Genomic DNA, 16,792 nt, shown 5'->3' with positions numbered 1-16,792 from the left:
CAGCACTGACCACCAGAGGGCCGAGCCCCCCCCTCACCCCAGCACTGACCACCAGAGGGCCGAGCCCCCCCCTCACCCCAGCACTGACCACCAGAGGGCCGAGCACCCCCTCACCCCAGCACTGACTACCAGAGGGCCGAGCCCCCCCCCTCACCCCAGCACTGACCACCAGAGGGCCGAGCCCCCCCCCCCCTCACCCCAGCACTGACCACCAGAGGGCCGAGCCCCCCCCTCACCCCAGCACTGACCACTAGAGGGCCGAGCCCCCCCCCTCCTCTGACCACCAGCCCCAGTAGAGGACCGAGTCCCCCCCTCACCACAGCGGCACTGACCACCAGCCCCAGCAGAGGACCGAGCCTCCCCTCACCCCAGCGGCACTGACCACCAGCCCCAGCAGAGGACCGACCCCCCCTGATCCGAGCAGCACTGGCCCCCACCACAGATGGCCCACAGTAGCATTGAGCGCCCCCCAAAAAATTCCAGAACAGGCACACATCATGAAGCTTACACACACAGTAATAAAGAACTCCCGTTTTTAACTATGAAGACACTGACCTTGGTCTGTGCAGGAAAGAGTCATCCATAGTGCGGTGTCCTGAGGTAGAGGCTGCAGGAGAAACCAGCGACCACACATGCCGAGAAGCAGGAGGAAATGGCGTCTCCTCGTGCATTGTGAAATTAGACCACGCCCCTAACACTTGACAGTAGTGACGTCATGCCGGGAAGGAGCCCGTACATTCTAGCATCTACCATATATCTTGTGTGCGGCTCTGTAGGAGGAGGTATGTGGAGATTCCCCGTTACTGGGGCAGGGGGCATTAACCCCTTCAGCTCTGAGACTTTCTTGGGGTTTTTCTCGCGCTGATTTCTATGAATCGTGAGGTCTTTGTTCCTTTTCCTCTGATAGATACAAACGCCCCAACTATGAGAGGCAGGAAGTGAGGAAACCCGTCTGCCCTCGGTCCTCGGCCCCTTTCCTGCCCTCTGTCCCCGGCCCCTTTCCTGCCCTCGGTCCTCAGCCCCTTTCCTGCCCTCGGTCTTCGGACCCTTTCCTGCCCTCGGTCTTCGGCCCCTTTCCTGCCCTCGGTCCTCGGCCCCTTTCCTGCCCTCGGTCCTCGGCCCCTTTCCTGCCCTCGGTCCTCGGCCCCTTTCCTGCCCTCGGTCCTCGTACCCTTTCCTGCCCTCGGTCCTCGGCCCCTTTCCTGCCCTCTGTCCTCGTACCCTTTCCTGCCCTCGGTCCCCGGACCCTTTCCTGCCCTCGGTCCTCGTACCCTTTCCTGCCCTCGGTCTTCGGCCCCTTTCCTGCCCTCGGTTTTCGGCCCCTTTCCTGCCCTCGGTCTTCGGCCCCTTTCCTGCCCTCGGTCTTCGGCCCCTTTCCTGCCCTCGTTTCTCGGACCCTTTCCTGCCCTCGGTCCTCGGACCCTTTCCTGCCCTCGGTCCTCGGACCCTTTCCTGCCCTCGGTCCTCGGACCCTTTCCTGCCCTCGGTCCTCGGACCCTTTCCTGCCCTCGGTCCTCGGACCCCATACTGCATAATGTACCCACAGTATCGCCATCCCCCCAACACACAGTATAATGTTCCCACGGTAACACCATCCCCCCCACCCAGTATAATGTTCCCTCAGTACCGCCATCCCCCCACACACAGTATAATGTTCCCACAGTACCGCCATCCCCCCCACACAGTATAATGTTCCCACAGTACCAATTAAAGAATGTACGTCTGGAACACCTATGGTGTGAACAAGGTGCAAGACTCAAAAATATACAACTAAACATTAGCATAAAGAGTTGCACACCAGTCACAATGTATAGGGGAATAATGAAAAACAGAACTGCTTTTCATTATTCCCCTATACATTTTGACTGGTGTGCAATTCTTTATCCTAATGTTCCCACAGTACCGCCATCCCCCACACATAGTATAATGTTCACACAGTACCGCCATCCCCCACACACAGTATAATGTTCCCACAGTACCGCCATCCCCCACACACAGAATAATGTTCCCACAGTACCGCCATCCCCCACACACAGTATAATGCTCCCACAGTACCGCCATCCCCCCCGCAAGCGAATATATAAATCCTAACTTACAGATGAACCTGTCACATACCACCAACCTCCTTGAGCAGTTTCACAAGTCTGGAAATGGGGATCTGTGATGGTCAGCAGGTGGTATACATGTATGAGGAGCTCTCTCTCTCGCTTTCTTTCTCACTCTTTCTCTTTGTTTTACCTTCTGCCACAAATAAAATAATGGCTGTTCTTTTGGGTATCTCAAATATATTGAAGATGCTTTCTCTTTCTGTTTGTCAAGAATGGAGAATGTTCTCTTTCTGTCTGTGATCTTAATTTTTCACTTAAAAACTTTTTTTCAACAGGGTGAGCAGACTGATCAGCTTCTACAATTCAGCATGTCAGATCCTTCTCTCATCTGACATTATTTGTCTTGAGGTCCCTATGTTATAAAGTCCAGAAACAAAAAAACTGCATCTCCAAATAAAACATAGCAAGTGTGAACAGGTACCAGCTGCTATATCTACACAAACAAAAGCATCAAGACATACACAAAAATAGAATATATGAAATTTAAACAGCAATAATGCTACATAAAACATGGTGAGAAAAATGTAGGTTCTTAGGGCAACAATTGGCCAATTATTGTGTGCCCATCTGCCGCGGCAAGGTGACCTTTATTTGATGGGACCCTATCCTATTCTTGTGGCTTCTCTAAGACTAAGGAGTGTTGCTGTATCCTTTTGTTTGGGTTTCGTGTATTTATAGCAGCTGGCACCTGTTCACACTTGCAATGTTTTATTTGGAGATGCAGTTTTTTTGCAGTATATATTGGAGATGTAGACATCTTGCTATTCTGACTGTTCTCTCCACCCATTAGCCACAGGATTGTATTAATAAATACAAACAGAGATTTATTTATTTTTTTTGATTCAGCCTACCATCATATCTATAATGCTCCTTAGTTACCGATGCACGGAAAACAGCCAGGGCTTGGACTCCCGAGGTAAGTAGCTTCAGACACCATAAGAAAAAAAATTCAGCACAAAAAAAAATGGCTTCATCATACATAAAATGTAACTTTTTTATTGGATCCCATATTAAAATCCATAGACAAGTGGATTAAAAATCTAGGAAACCTAGATTTTTAATCCACTTGTCTATGGATTTTAATATGGGCTCCAATAAAAGTTAAATTTTATTTATGATGAAGCCATTTTTTTCTGGTGCTGGATTTTTTTCTTATGATGTCTGAAGGTTGTTTTAATAAATGCGAGATCGTATGTTTCCATATATTTATACAAAGCAAGAAGGCCTGCGGAGACACCATCACATGTTTCTCAACGCTGGCAGGAAACTAGCCAGGTCTTTCACCGGGAAGGAACAACCACGGGAAGGGCAGTCTCCAGTCAAGGAGACCACCTATGCCAAACATGGTATCCATCCACAGACAGCCGTTTCGGGGTATTTGCCCCTCATCAGTGTGGAGTAGGGGCATTGCTCTAGAATCACTGCGTTGAGAAACACGTGATGGTGTCTCCGCAGTGGTGGATGTTGATCTCCCTAAGGTCAACCATCCTTGCTTCCATATATTTATAGGGAGAGGGCACCATCAAAGAAAGGTCACCTTGACGCAGTTTCTGGGCATACAAGATGTCATGTAAAACTCTTGAAGGGTCCTTACCCCCTCACCACCATCAGCCACAGATCACCATGACGATTATCTGATCGGCCTGGAAGTTTAGGAATTCATGACTTGGGCGATGGTAGAGCTACAGCCAAAAAAAGTGCACACAAAAAACATCTCTTTGTTCTGTTGGAGGGAAAAAAACTCTCAAAACAGTTTTTAGGCGCTACGTTAATGCTAGAAAAATGAAAAGCATATTGCCGGAATCCCTGTGGAGCGCACCGTTTAGCTTTACTAGGAGATCACTGGATCACTGATATTGCGACAAATGGGTATTGCTCAAAAGAATCATGCTAGATGCATTGTGTTTGGTATCTATGCAAATGTAAAATCGAGAGATAAAATATGATGCTAATATCTTTCACCTATGTGGCTCAGGGGCAAAGATTATGTGAAAAGCTAGAATTAAAGAACTTTGTGACAATCTTTTCACAGGCCACAAGAGACCGTAAAATGAGGTCACAGAGAGGGGGGGTTACCTGAGGGCATAAGAGCGATTAGCTCCTTGCTGGGGGTGTCAATATTGGAAGGCACTGTTAATGTGTGGTGCTGGCCGTTTTTCTACCATCTTCTTCTCTTGGAGACCTTCCCTCCCTAAATTCAGAAGTCAGATCTATGGCACGAGTTTAATAAGTTTCACGTTTATACCTTTTATTTTTATGTAACTGTCTATACTGTATTTGTATTGTTCCCTTTTGTAAACTCCTGTATATTTTTTAAACACTGCCTATTTTTGGATTAAATATATACAATGTAATAGTTTGTTTCCTCCTGTTCTATATATGAACCCAAACCCGTCCGAAAAGCCCTCTGCTATCTGAAACGGGTCCCCAGCTATCCCTAAAGTTGGGTGGTGGCAGCGTAATTATTCTTGCATAGAATTATTGGAGTGCTATCATTAAGGGTACCGAGGTGTATATATACAGTCATATGAAAAAGTTTGGGCACCAGTGTTAACCTTTTTTCTTTATAACAATTTGGGTTTTTGCAACAGCTATTTCAGTTTCATATATCTAATAACTGATGGACTCAGTAACATTTCTGGATTGAAATGAGGTTTATTGTACTAACAGAAAATGTGCAATCTGCATTTAAAGGGAACCTGTCATCAGAAATTTCGCCCAAAAGCTAAAAGATTCCCCCTCTGCAGCTCCTGGGCTGCATTCTAGGAAGGTCCCTGTTATTATTGTGCCCCATGTGAGACCAAAATAAAGCCTTTATAAAGTTCTACCTTTTTGTATGCAGCTTCTGTAAATCCGACACGGGGGCGGGCTCTCTGGCGTCCGTTATTCTGCCTCCTGGTCCTGTATGCCGCCCCCATCGCTCCTTTCCATATCTGATGCACCGCCCACTGCTCCAGCCATCCCCGTGCATGCCCAGTGCCAGTCTCACAGGACTGAGCACTGTGACTGCTGGTGATGTGTGCGCAGGCAAGTGATTATGGTCGGGGCTGTGACTGTTATCAGCAAGTACCCGGCCATAATCTCTTGAGCGCGCAAACCTCTCCAGCGTCACACTGAGCTCAGGATTTATGCTAGACTGTATGGGCTGCTTCCAGGGATGACGTCCCTTTGTCATGTGATAGGGGCGTGTTCGAAATACTATCACATGACAAAGGGACGTCATCCCTGAAAGCAGCCCATACAGTCTAGCATAAATCCTGAGCTCAGTGTGACGCTGGAGAGGTTTGCGCGCTCAAGAGATTATGGCCGGGTACTTGCTGATAACAGTCACAGTCCCGTCCATAATCACTTGCCTGCGCACACATCACCAGCAGTCACAGTGCTCAGTCCTGTGAGACTGGCACTGGGCATGCGCGGGGATGGCTGGAGCAGTGGGCGGTGCATCAGATATGGAAAGGAGCGATGGGGGCGGCATACAGGACCAGGGGGCAGAATAACGGACGGCAGAGAGCCCGCCCCCGGGACGAATTTACAGAAGCTGCATACAAAAAGGTAGAACTTTATAAAGGCTTTATTTTGGTCTCACATGGGGCACAATAATAACAGGGACCTTCCTAGAATGCAGCCCAGGAGCTGCAGAGGGGGAAGCTTTTAGCTTTTGGGCGAAATTTCTGATGACAGGTTCCCTTTAAACAAAATTTGACTGGTGCAAAAGTATGGGCACCTCAACATAAAAGTGACATTAATATTTTGTAGATCCTCCTTTTGCAAAAATAACAGTCTCTAGTGGCTTCCTGTAGCTTTTAATGAGTTCCTGGATCCTGGATGAAGGTATATTTGACCATTCCTGTTTACAAAACAATTCCAGCTCAGTTAACCTCATAACGACGGCCGTATGACTTAAAGCGGCGGCAAAACAGGGTACTTATTCTGTTCCGCCGCTTTAAAGCGGCGGCCCGAAAAAACCCTGTAGCGCCCCCCAGCGACCGAAAATCTCGGGGGTTTCAGCTACCGGGGGTAGCTGAGACCCCCCAGATTATGAATCGGGGTGTTTTTTATGCACCCCGTTAATGCGATCGCCGGTATACACCGTATACCGGCGACAACATAAAAAAAAAATAAATGGCTGGTAAAATTGACTTATTTCTCATCTGATGTGATCAAACATGTCAGATGAGAAATAAATGTGAGCCCTTAGTGCCCCCAAAGCCCCCGGTACCGGAGAAATCCATCCAAACCCCCCCCCCTCCGGAAAATCCAAGATGGCGCTGACGCGCGCTGAAAACTCCCGCCGCCGCCGCCTCTGCATTCATTTCCCTCCGATCTGAAATGATCAAACATTTCAGATCGGAGGGAAATGTCCTCCCCCAGACCCCTCCTCCGGTACACCGGAGCTCTTTGGTCCCTGGAGCCCCCTCCGGTTCTTCAGAGCCCCCCTCCGGAGCGTGCAAGATGGCGCCGACGCGCGCTGAAAACTGCTGCCGCCGGCTCTTCATTCATTTCCCTCCGATCTGAAATGATCAAACATTTCAGATCGGAGGGAAATGTCCTCCCCCTGACCTCTTCTCCGGTACACCGGAGCTCTTTGGTCCCTGGAGCCCCCTCCGGTTCTTCAGAGCCCCCCTCCGGACAATGCAAGATGGCGCCGACGCGCGCTGAAAACCGCCGCCGCCGGCTCTGCATTCATTTCCCTCCGATCTGAAATGATCAAACATTTCAGATCGGAGGGAAATGTCCTCCCCCTGACCTCTCCTCCGGTACACCGGAGCTCTCTGGTCCCCCGGAGCCCCCTCCGGGGGACCAGAGAGAGGGATCTGGAGAACCGGAGTTCTCACCACCGTTCCCAGTCTCTCTCCCACCCGATCTGGGATCCCCCGTTCCCCCAATCCCCTCCCCTGTACCTCAAAAAAAATCACCGGTTCCCCGCGGCCCCCCTTCTTCTCTTCTCCGGGAAAATGGCGGGCGCATGCGCAGTGTGCTTGGCATAATCTGCCTCCTGCACACGGCAACCCAAAAAAAAATTCTGATTGGCTGTTTAGATTTGAATACTGTGATAGATCCTATCACAGTAGTCAAAATGCCAATATTTGATAAATATGGCAGCATTTAGGTCTGCCTTTCTCCTCTCTCCCTTGTAGTTGATCTGGGAGAGAAGAGAGAGAGACTACGTGCTGCCATATAGAGAGGAAAAAGTTATAAATTCACAAAGATCATCATAATCAATTTCCAATTTTTCTGATCACCCCCCTGTGATCATCCCCCCCTCCATCATTCCGTCATCCCTCGCTGCGTCATTCCCCTAAATATTTTTTTTTATAATCTTTATAAAAAAATTTAGGGTTTATATAAAAAAAAAAAATACTAGTGTTAGGTTTAGGTTTATTTTTTGTTAGCCAGGGATAAAAACAAAAACCATGGCCCGCAGAATGTTTACGGCAGAGCAAGCGTACTCGCTGCTTGCCTCCGGCAGTTCTGGGTCAGAGACCGAATCGGCCTCAGAAAGAGATTTTTCGGATAGCGGTGACGATTCGGCTTCCTCCACGGGGTCCCACACCCCGCCAGTCGCTACTGCTGAAGCGTCAGGGGCAGGACCTAGTTCTGCAGTCCCCCATGCTCTCTGGTACCCCGACCCGTCCTTTACCCCACAAATTCCCCCTTTCATAGGAGACCCTGGCATAAAAATAAATGTCACCAATTTTGCCCCACTGGATTTTTTCCAAATTTTTGTTAACCAACAAGTACTTGAGCTTATCACCCAGCACACCAACTTGTACGCCCGCCAATATATTGCCCAAAAGCCAACATCTGTCCATTCCCGGTCCTGGATCCCCACAAGTGTCCCGGAAATCAAAAAATTTTTAGGCATTACCCTCAACATGGGAATAGTGAAAAAAACCAGTATCCGCTCCTACTGGGCAACCAAATCTGTCCACGCCACCCCTGTATTTGCAGCCATAATGCCCAGAACCCGATATGAGACCCTATTGAGATTCCTCCATTTTAGTGATAATTCCCAAGTCCCCCCAAGAACTGACCCCAATTATGACCGCCTTAATAAATTGACACCCCTAATATCCCTCCTGAAAGAGTCCTTCCTAACTTCCTACAGCCCAGAGGAGAACGTTTCGGTTGACGAGTCCCTAATGAGTTACAAGGGCCGTCTCTCATTCCGTCAGTTTATCCCCTCCAAAAGAGCCAAGTATGGCATAAAATTATATAAAGTGTGCGAAAGCACCAGCGGGTACACATGTAACTTTATCATTTATGAGGGTAGGGACCGCCAAATAAGCCCACCCAACTGTCCCCAGACAATTGGCGTCCCAGGAAAAATTGTCTGGGAGCTAATGTCCCCATTTCTTGGTAAAGGTTACCATGTGTACACCGACAATTACTACACCAGTATCCCCCTATACCAATCCCTCCATGCTGCAAATACAGGGGCCTGTGGGACAATAAGGAAAAACCGTGTTGGTTTGCCGGCACAGTTAGTGTCCAGACGTGTAGAGAAGGGGGCGTCATTCGCACTGGCAAGTGACAAACTGCTTGCCGTAAAGTGGAATGACCGCAAGGACGTCTACATGCTCACCACCCTGCATGATGACACCACTGTGTCGGTCAGAGAGAGGGGAGCCACCAGGGACAAACAGAAACCCTTCTGTGTGACCCGATACAACAGGTTTATGGGTGGCGTGGACCTGTCTGACCAGGTGCTCCAACCATACCTGGTAAAGCGGAAAACGAGGGCCTGGTACAAAAAGGTAGCAATCTACCTGATACAGATTGCTACCTACAACAGTTTTGTACTGTTTAAAAAATCACAAGGGGCCCTCACATTTCTGCAATACCAGGAAAAAATTATTGAGTCCCTCATGTTTGACTCAGCGGCACCAGAGGCAGCCTTTGAGTCAGAGAATGCCCGGAGACTAACGGAACGGCATTTTATGCATCTCGTGCCTCCTACTCCCACCCAAAACCGTCCTAAAAAAAGGTGCCGGGTATGTCGCAAGCAGGGTAGGAGAAGCGACTCAAGATATTACTGTCCCATGTGCCCTTCCCAGCCAGGACTTTGTGTTACCCCCTGCTTCGAGATCTACCACACATCCCACAATTATTAGACATCATACACTATTCCCAAATTGTGTGGTAGGGTTTTTCTTTCACGTTTATATTTTCTGTGTAGTGAGCCCCTGTGTTACTTGTCAAATAAAATTTACTATTTTCACCAGTAAAACACATTTTACCCCATTTCACAAATAATTCCAGGACTTGATCACTCACATACCAAAGTGTTATGCAGACAAATTCTCGTCATATGCCCACGTCTGCGTACTCCAGAATGTGGACCCCGCAAATGTTCTTGAAACATCTGATCATCTGACAAATAATTCCAAGATTTGATCACTCAAAGTGTTAGCACCAGTCATCTTAGTCTGACTGCTATTACAACTATGTCTTGGTGATACGGGCATGATAATTTTATTGGAGGATCTGAAGCTGTTCTGTAATTTTACACCATGGGCTTTACTGCATGGTTCTTGCCGAACCTCCTGCACTGGACAATACTTTTATAACCCTGTGGGGGACTGGTTGTTTTGTGCATATAGCGGTTCCGACCTTGGCAGGTAGGAGCCTGTTATGATGTACCATGTCGGCTGGCACAATTGTCCCTCATATAGGGATTGATGGTGCTAAACAGACATTGTACGACCAGTCTCTGAAAAATTAACGTATCCTTCTAGCCCTCCTGGTGTTCCTTCATCTCTGGAACAAGCACAAGTCTGCCATATAATTGGTGGTATTTTCCTCCACATTTTGCCCTTCACTCCAAGATAAAATGTACAAAAAATCCATTTATGTGGGTTTTCAGTTGTTCTGATAACACATAGGCTCTGCAAATCAAATAATCCAAAATTTGAAAAGTGCACCTTCCCTTCCAAGTCCTGCGGTTTGCCCAAACAGACGTTTTTGACTACATCTTGGGTATCGCTGGACTCGTAAGAAAGTGGGTAACAAAATGAGGGGTCCACGTTTTGGTGTTACATCTTGTAAAAGTGGAAAATTTGGTGCTAAAGCATCACTTTTGTGAAAAAGAAGAACATTTTCAATATGACAACCTATTGTTATAAAATTCTGTGAAGTACCTGTGGGCTCAAAATGCACACTATACCCCTAGATAACATCCTTGAGGGGTATAGATTCCAGAATGGGGTCAGTTGTGGGGGAGCTCTACTGTTTAGCCACTTTAGGGGGTCTCCAAACACAACATGGCGTGCGCTAATGATTCCTGCCAATTTTGCAGTCAAATGGCGCTCCTTTCATTCCGCACCCTGCCGTGTACCCAGACAGTTGATTTCCGCCACATATGATGTATCGGCGAACTCAGGAGAAATTGCACAATACATTTTATGGTGGTTTTTTTCCTTTTACCCTTGTGAAAAAAAAGCTACATGGTTGAAGTAACAATTTTGTGTTAAAATTTAATTTTTTTATTTTCATGGCTCAACGCTATAAACTTCTGTGAAGCCCCTGGGGGTTCAGGGTACTCACCAAACATCTAAATAAATTCCTTTCGAAACAATGGGTGGTGATTGAACAGGATGTACTGGGAACTCCCTTACATTTACTTCCATGGTTAGAGAAAGAAAGTAGGATCCAGATAGCGAAAGGAATGGAGTTCACGCGGACAGCGATGGGGATGTGGGATGGAGAGATAAAAAAGGGATCTCTCTCTCAGGAGCAGGGCCCACTTACTCCCGTATTCGGTAATAAGAAGTTCCCCCCAGGACTCCACTCCCATAGATTCGGGGGATTTACTCGGGCGGATGATACCCGTTTTTGTCACGTGCTCCAGGGACACACCCTACCAACTTATACTTCCATGCAGGCCACAGGGAGAGAGATTTCCTGGATGGAATATATGCAGTTGAAATCTTTCCTCTCGTACCAGGACAGGGAGAGAAGGATGAGGACACCCCCTACTCCTTTTGAGAAAATATTTTTACAGGGGTCATCACCTGGACATGGCATCTCACTCATCTATAAAATGCTGAACCAGAGAAATAGGGTGGATAAACCTCACTTTGTCTGTAGGTGGGGAGAGGAACTGGGAGAGGATATTGCAGAGGACGATTGGAGCAGAGCGTACCTGTGGACCCACAAGCTTTCCTTGGCGTGCGCCGCTCAAGAGAAAAGTTATAAAATTCTCACAAGGTGGTACCATTACCCGACTAAATTACATGCTATATTTCCCTCTGTGTCTGATGTGTGCTGGAGGTGTGGCACAGACACAGGTACAATGCTACACATATGGTGGAGCTGTACTAAGCTGCAACCCTTTTGGGACTCAGTGTTCTACCTGTACAAAAAGATGAGCGGAGGTGAAATAGAAAAATCCCCCCAGGTTGCCCTTCTTTCTATGCTCCCAGGAGCTATTAAAACACAAAAAAGGGACATGTTGCGATTTTGCCTGGCGGCTGCCCGTATGATTATCCCACGATTTTGGAAACAGACTAGATGCCCTACGGTGCTGGATTGGTTGGAGGAGATGACAAACCTCCAGAGAATGGAGGAGCTGACAGCAGAACTAAATGGGAACACAGAAAAATTTACTACAGTTTGGAGACCATGGATTATGTTCATGGAGTCCCCAGAGTTTGTGGAGAGTTTGGCGAGCTTTTTGAGCTGAGAAACGGTGGGGAGTCTCATTCCTTCCCCCCCCTTTTTTCTTTGCTTTTCTTGCTTCCCCCCCCCTCCCCCCTTTTCTCTAATTTCCTCTTCTTTATGCTTATATCTTTCCTCTTCTTTCTTTCTTTTCTGAACATTAATCTGCATTTTTCTAGTTTCATTTTTTATATGAAAAGATTTATCAATAATTCATAAGACAATAGACATACAAGGAGAATGAGTATATTAGGATACGGGAAGTCAAAAGAAGTAAAATTCTGACCTATAATTTACAAGTGGTTGTATGGTAATAGCACAAAGATAATTTGAAGAATTCCAAGAAATTTAGTAATGTAACAATTTCTGGATGTTATCCCGGCATTGAGAAAATGATGCTTATGTATTGTAATTGCACAAATGATATGTTTGTATGTTGACAACAGTTTCATCAATAAAACAGATTTGAAATAAATAAATTCCTTGAGGGGTCTAGTTTCCAAAATGGGGTCAGTTGTGGGGGGTTTCTGCTGTTTAGGTACCTTAGGGGCCCTACAAATGCAACATGGTGCCCACAATCTATTTCAGCCAAATTTGCTTTCCAAACTTCAAATATTGCTCCTTGTGTTCCCAGCCCTCCCATTTGCCCAAACAGAGGTTTCTGACCACATATGGGGTATCACCGCGCTCATAAGAAAGTGGGTAATAAATGTTGGGGTCCAATTTTTGGAATTACCTCTTGAAAAAGTAAGAAAATTAATGCTAAAGCAACATTTTTGAGACAAAAATGAAAATTTTCAATATGACAACGTAACGTTATCAAAATCTGTGAAGTACCTGTGGGTCCAAAATGCTCACTATACCCCTAGATAGAAGCCTTGAGGGGTCTAGTTTCCAGAATGTCGTCACTTGTGAGGGGTTTCTGCTGTTTAGGTACCTTAGCGGACATGTAAATGCAACATGGTGCCCACAATCTATTTCAGCCAAATTTGCTTTCCAAACTTCAAATATTGCTCCTTGTGTTCCCAGCCCTCCCATTTGCCCAAACAGAGGTTTCTGACCACATATGGGGTATCACCGCGCTCATAAGAAAGTGGGTAATAAACGTTGGGTCCAGTTTTTGGAATTACCTCTTGAAAAAGTAAGAAAATTAATGCTAAAGCAACATTTTTGAGAAAAAAATGAAAATTTTCAATATGACAACGTAACGTTATCAAAATCTGGGAAGTACCTGTGGGTCCAAAATGCTCACTATACCCCTATATAGAATCCTTGAGGGGTCTAGTTTCCAGAATGGCGTCACTTGTGAGGGGTTTCTGCTGTTTAGGTACCTTAGCGGACATGTAAATGCAACATGGTGCCCACAATCTATTTCAGCCAAATTTGCTTTCCAAACTTCAAATATTGCTCCTTGTGTTCCCAGCCCTCCCATTTGCCCAAACAGAGGTTTCTGACCACATATGGGGTATCACCGCGCTCATAATAAAGTGGGTAATAAACGTTGGGGTCCAATTTTTGGAATTACCTCTTGAAAAAGTAAGAAAATTAATGCTAAAGCAACATTTTTGAGAAAAAAATGAAAATTTTCAATATGACAACGTAACGTTATCAAAATCTGTGAAGTACCTGTGGGTCCAAAATGCTCACTATACCCCTAGATAGAAGCCTTGAGGGGTCTAGTTTCCAGAATGGTGTCACTTGTGAGGGGTTTCTGCTGTTTAGGTACCTTAGCAGACATGTAAATGCAACATGGTGCCCGCAATCTATTTCAGCCAAATTTGCTTTCCAAACTTGAAATATTTTGTGTTCCCAGCCCTCCCATTTGTCCAAACAGAGGTTTCTGACCACTTATGGGGTATCACCGCGCTCATAAGAAAGTGGGTAACAAGTTTTGGGGTCCATTTTGTTGTGTTATTTCTTCTAAAATTGATTACATTTGGGGTAAAGCAACATTTTTAGGTAAAATTTTATTTTTTGCTTTTTTCATTCCACATTGCTTTAGTTCCTGTGAAGCACCTAAAGGGTTAATAAACTTCTTGAATGTGGTTTTGAGTACTTTGAGGGGTGCAGTTTTTAGAATGGTGTCACTTTTGGGTATTTTCTGTCATCTAGGCCTCTCAAAATCACTTCAAATGTGATGTGGTCCCTAAAAAAATGGTTTTGTAAATTTTGATGTAAAAATGAGAAATTGCTGATAAACTTTGAACCCTTCTAACTTCCTAACAAAAAATATTTTTTTTTCCAAAATTGTGCTGATGTAAAGTAGACAAGTGGGAAATGTTATTTATTAACTATTTTGTGTCACAGAACTCTCTGGTTTAACGGAAAAAAAATTCAAAAGTTGAAAATTTCAAAATTTTCAAAAATTTTGCCAAAATTCATATTTTTTCACAAATAAACGCAAAAAATTTTGTCCAAAATTTGGTACTAAAATGAAGTCCAATATGTCACGAAAAAACAGTCTCAAAATCAGTGGGATCCGTTGAAGCGTTCCAGAGCTATAACCTGATAAAGTGACCCTGGTCAGAATTGCAAAATTTGGTCTGGTCATTAAGGTGAAAATTAGCTCCGTCACTAAGGGGTTAAGTTAGATGGTCGCCGAGCATGGACAGCACGCTTCAAATCATCCCACAGATCTCCTTACTGGGATGGCCATTCCAGAACATTGTAATTGTTCCTCTGCATGAATGCCTGAGTAGATTTGGAGCGGTGTTTTGGATCATTGTCTTGCTGAAATATCCATCTCCTGCGTAACTTCAACATCGTCACTGATTCTTGCACATTATTATCAAGAATCTGTCCATCAGTTATTAGACACTGTATATGAAACTGAAATAGCTGTTGTAAAAACCCAAATTGTTATAAAGAAAAAAGGTTAACATTAAGTTTTTCATATGACTGTATATATTCTATTAGCGGTAATCTGTGATATATACACTTAGCCTTGCTGTCAGACCTCCAATATTTGGCATTATTAGCTCAGCAGCGTCATTTTATTCATTTTCCTGCAGTACCAAAAGTGGCCTGCCGACAAGAGGGGCGCTAGAGAGTAATCGTGTTCCTGACACAAGAATTGACCAATTTTTGCGCTAAGAACGTTCATTTTTCTAAGTATATTTTATATACAGTCATGGCCAAAAGTTTTGAGAATGACACCAAAATTATTTTTTTCACATGATCTTTTGCCGTCTGGTTTTTAATTGTGTTTGTCTGATGTTTACATCACATACAGAAATATAATTGCAATCATATTATGAGTACCAAAAGGTTATATTGACAGAATGATTTAATGCAGCAAGTCAATATTTGCAGTGTTGACCCTTCTTCTTCAGGACCTCTGCAATTCTCCCTGGCATGCTCTCAATCAACTTCTGGACTAAATCCTGACTGATAGCTGTCCATTCTTGCATAAGCAATGCTTGCATTTTGCCAGAATTTGTTGGTTTTTGTTTGTCCACCCGTCTCTTGATGATTGCCCACAAGTTCTCATTGGGATTAAGATTTGGGGAGTTTCCAGTCCATGGACCCAAAATCTCTGTTTTGTTCCATGAGCCATTTAGTGATCACCTTTGCTTTATGGCAATGTGCTCCATCATGCTGGAAAAGACATTGTTGGGCGCCAAACTGCTCTTGGACAGTTGGGAGAAGTTGCTCTTGGAGGACATTCTGGTACCATTCCCTTGGCTGAGAAGCAACCCCAGACATGAATCGTTTCAGAATGCTTAACAGTTGGCATGAGACAAGACTGGTGGTAGAGCTCACCTCTTCTTCTTCTAATAAGCTGTTTACCAGATGTCCCAAACAATCGAAAAGGGGATTCATCTGAGAAAATGAGTTTACCCCAGTCCTCAGCAGTCCACTCCCTGTACCTTTTGCAGAATATCAGTCGGTCCCTGATGTTTTTTCTGGAGAGAAGTGGCTTCTTTGCTGCCCTCCTTGAAACCAGGCCTTGCTCAAAGAGTCTCCGCCTCACAGTGCGTACAGAAGCACTCACACCAGCCTGCTGCCATTGCTGAGCTAGCTCGGCACTGCTGGTAGTCCGATCCCGCAGCTGAAACAGTTTTAAGATACGGTCCTGGTGTTTGCTGGTCCTTCTTGGGCGCCCTGGAGCCTTTTTGGCAACAATGGAAGCTCTCTCCTTGAAGTTCTTGATGATGCGATAGATTGTTGACTGAGGTGCAATCTTTGTAGCTGCGATACTCTTCCCTGTTAGGCCATTTTTGTGCAGAGCAATGATGGCTGCACGTGTTTCTTTAGAGATAACCATGGTTAACTGAAGAGAAACAATGATACCAAGCACCCGCCTCCTTTTAAAGTGTCCAGTGGTGTCATTCTTACTTAATCATGACTGATTGATCGCCAGCCCTGTCCTCATCAACACCCACACCTGTGTTAATGGAACAATCACTAAAACAATGTTAGCTGCTCCTTTTAAGGCAGGAATGCAATGCTGTTGAAATATGTTTTGGGGGTTAAAGTTCATTTTCTTAGCCAATATTGACTTTGCAAGTAATTGCTGTTAAGCTGATCACTCTTTATGACATTCTGGAGTATATCCAAATTGCCATTAGAAAAACTTAAGCAGTAGACTTTGTAAAAATTAATATTTGTAGCATTCTCAAAACTTTTGGCCATGACTGTAGTATTAATGTAGTTTACGTTTCATATATTCTATGTTTGCATATGTCTTAGCGGTTACAGAGTGCTGCTGTATCCTTTTGTGTTACATGGTATATAATCGACTAATTCCTCATAATATGAGCGGTTTCAGCAACCTTAATTCTAATGTGTATGGTGGCCTTAAAGAGGTGGTTCACCCGTTTTCATTACTGGCCACATCTATATTATGTTGAGAGACAAGATTTCTCTCAAATACCTTGTGTTGCCAATAGTACCTGTGAGCGGCGGTATTGCGGTCCGCTCACCCCTTTCGCGTGACCCCCGTCGGCTCTATGACTTCTGATGTATGTCCAGTGATGTCATGTCAACTGAGGCAGGCCACAGTCTTCCTGCGTGACTGTGTG

The 16,792-nt window shown here is 45.3% G+C and overlaps 1 protein-coding gene across 1 annotated transcript in view; it reads left to right on the top strand.

The window, feature by feature from the left end:
- LOC142312948 (uncharacterized) overlaps positions 1–16,792 on the top strand; it is an 80,978-nt gene that overhangs the window by 12,743 nt on the left and 51,443 nt on the right. The gene's annotated exons all lie outside the window — the stretch shown is intronic.

Source organism: Anomaloglossus baeobatrachus, chromosome 5, assembly GCF_048569485.1.
Source record: "Anomaloglossus baeobatrachus isolate aAnoBae1 chromosome 5, aAnoBae1.hap1, whole genome shotgun sequence".
Taxonomy (NCBI): domain Eukaryota; kingdom Metazoa; phylum Chordata; class Amphibia; order Anura; family Aromobatidae; genus Anomaloglossus; species Anomaloglossus baeobatrachus.
The sequence above is the reverse complement of the archived record's forward strand: the minus strand, read 5'-3'. Positions and strand labels throughout refer to the sequence as shown.